The 3,053-nt window shown below is 38.6% G+C and overlaps 1 long non-coding RNA gene across 1 annotated transcript in view; it reads left to right on the top strand.

Annotated features, from left to right (window-relative positions):
- Window positions 1-273: 273 nt before the first annotated feature.
- Window positions 274-3,053, top strand: part of LOC137637435 (uncharacterized) — a 175,304-nt gene continuing 172,524 nt past the window's right edge. Inside the window, exon 1 of the long non-coding RNA XR_011043627.1 lies at window positions 274-493. This is a non-coding gene — a long non-coding RNA (uncharacterized lncRNA). The remainder of the gene's footprint in view (window positions 494-3,053) is intronic.

The following is a 3,053-nucleotide window of genomic DNA, read 5'->3' as shown; positions in this document are numbered from 1 at the left end:
TAATTGATTCATGAAATTATATGTTTATTATACTATTTTATTAGTTGTAGACACTAATGGATTATATTATAGATTAAAAAAAGACCTGAAAATTGTCATCAATCCCACCAGCCAATAGGACAAGGGCTTCCAAAGCCTCTTGTCAGATTACGAAGCTATAAGCCAATAAGAGGCGACTATAGAAATGACAGGCAAAGTTGAGGTCTCTGATTGGCCAAAGCACGAATACCTACATAAAAATCGCACTTTTGTTGAGGAGGTGAAGACGGATGGATGTCTAGTTGAGCTAGTGGTGAAAAAATACGGTGTATTTGCAATTTTCTCCATATATAGGGCGATGAATTTAATTTGATAAACATTAGACGTTCGATTGTAGTCAAGAAAATTAAGTGGTTGTATCGTATTAACCATTTTCGACGAAGCAAAGACAGTGGCCGGTGATGTTCATAAGGTTTGGTCGGCCATATTCCGAGCTGCTGAAGACCATGGTCTTGTAAGTATCAAGGAATTGTCCTGCCATATTGGACGGAATTTTAAATGTATTTTTCACGTTTCTGTATTAAAGGTGACGTTCGAAATCGTGCAAACCAAATGACATATCTATTTAATATAAATATATACATTAGCCTAATTTCTCATTTGAGTAGGCTTCGTAAATCTTATAGAAAGGACTGTATATTTAAACATACACGGTATGAATACTAATACGTTAAACATACGCTTTAGAATATACAACTATTTTTATGTAGAAATGTTATTAAAGCTATGCAAATACTCCAGCCGTCTCCGTTAACAAATGTGTTGGTGTTCAGGTGAAGTGTTAGCCACGCCCCCTCTTACATATGTAGGTATTTCGTTACCCTTAATATTGTATTTAGTTGTATTCTAATTGTATTCTAATTGTATTTACTGTAGTTTGGTTATTATAGAAAATAATGTAATAATATTTTTGTATTATTTATTATAAAAATCATTCACGTAAGAAAAGGATGTTAAAAGAATCGGAATTTTGTTATTTTATCGGAACATTTTGCTAATTTATAGTATAGATGCGTTTTATTATTTTCCCGACGGTAATTTACGCTTTCGCGATATACATTGGCGTATAATGAACAGTTTCTGACTTGCGTATAGTGACCCTTTAGTTGGTGTCACTCGGACAATTTAGCCAAAACGCTTTTGTCCAGTTTGGCTGGACACAAATATGACGGACAAGAGTTGTCCGGTTGTGAACTGTGGAAAGGACCTTTTATATATTTTTTTTTATTCTAATATCTCAAAAACTAATAGACTGAATCTCATGAAATTTCGTTGGATGATTGGCCATGATCCAAGGACAATTTGATTAGATTTTGGGAGTGATTGGGGTCAAAGGTCAAGGTAACGAGAAGGTAAAAAAGGTCTTTTTGTTATATCGTGGTCAATTTTTATCCGATTTGCATGAATCTAGTGTCAAAATGTGCGTAATTCAATTGCCTATCTTGTGATGTGGCGTTGGCGAAGGTATGCGCTCTACCGAGTGCTCGTTCTAGTTATTAATTTTATTTCCTTCGTGACTATTTGAATTTGCTTGTATAATGTGCTCTAAGTGCTTCGATAATGTGGATTTAACAAACACCCAATACGCTGTGTGATACGCCTAAATACCTAAGAGTTTATACTGCAGAATTCACTGATTTTGTATGTCGGGTTTCCATGTTTTATAGGGCCAAGAAACCCAGCCCTTAAAGTAAAAGTAAGCATGCAAAGAAGTGAAGTTACTTGTAAAACACACTCTCTCTCTCTCTCTCTCTCTCTCTCTCTCTCTCTCTCTCTCTCTCTACTCACTCAACCCCTCTCACCATCCTTCACTCTCCCTCCCTCAACCTCCTTCTCCCTCCCTTCCTCTCTCTCTCTCTCTCTCTCTCTCTCTCTCTCTCTCTCTCTCTCTCTCTCTCTGCTGCTGCTGCTTTCCTGGTTTTATCACACGAAACAACCCTACGCACTACGAACATTTCAAGATCAGTTTGTCGTACTAATACGTTTTTATGTATCTTGCGAATTACTGCGTAATTTGTCAAATCCACATTATCGAAGCACTTGGAAAGCCCTCCCCCCCTATAACTTGCCCTCTCTCTGAGTAAGGAAGAAAGTATGCATGTACGAAGGTGGTCATTTCAGCCATCATAGCCTGGTCGAAGTCATTTAACTATGCTTCAGATAAGGGTAATATGTCGGAATATTTCTCATTTATCAATTCTTGAATTTCAAGAGTTCTATTACTAACAGATTGCGTAGCAACTCCAAATTCATTGCCTTCGTAAGGGCTGGTCAGTTTTAAAGTCCAATTTGACCAGGTTAGTCACCTGTTCTGGACAATACAGCCCAAGTCGATGTTCATTATACGATGTTACATTTGAGGATTTGTGAGAAGTTTCAAAGGGAAATTAGTAATATTAGTGCGTGTGTTGGGGGTCAGGGGATTTAGTGTGTGGGGGGAGGTGATTGTGGGGGAGCAGGTGATTGTAGGGGAGCAGGTGATTGTGGGGAAAGGGGGGGGGGCAGATGATTGTGGGGAAGGGCCAGGTGGGTGGGGAGTGGCAGGTATGTAGAGCGAGTTGTGTTTGACGAAATGAAATACTAGCACACCATTTTAGATTCATACATTGCTTTTGTAAGGACTATCTACCTACATATCCTATACTCTCTCTCTCTCTCTCTCTCTCTCTCTCTCTCTCTCTCTCTCTCTCTCTCTCTCTCTCTCTCTCTGCCCCTTGAGGAAAATAATTACTGATATTGTAAGCGAGGCCGTGTGATGTAAAGCAGTGATGTTAGGAAATTCATTTTCTCTCAGTAAAGTGCAGACCTCCGCCGTGGCAGCTTATTTCTCGACCTTTTGCTCCACCTTGACCTTCACCTTTGACCTTTACATGTATTAATTTGCGTGGATTTTCATACACTCAAATATGAACTAATCTTGAAGTGTCTGTGACAACGATGTCCAAACTTATGGCTGATTACGTGAATTGGACATTTTGCTTGACTGTGACCTTCCAAAATGTAATCATTTCCAG

Source organism: Palaemon carinicauda, unplaced genomic scaffold (assembly GCF_036898095.1).
Source record: "Palaemon carinicauda isolate YSFRI2023 unplaced genomic scaffold, ASM3689809v2 scaffold74, whole genome shotgun sequence".
Classification (NCBI taxonomy): domain Eukaryota; kingdom Metazoa; phylum Arthropoda; class Malacostraca; order Decapoda; family Palaemonidae; genus Palaemon; species Palaemon carinicauda.
This window is presented reverse-complemented; position numbering and strand designations above follow the sequence as displayed.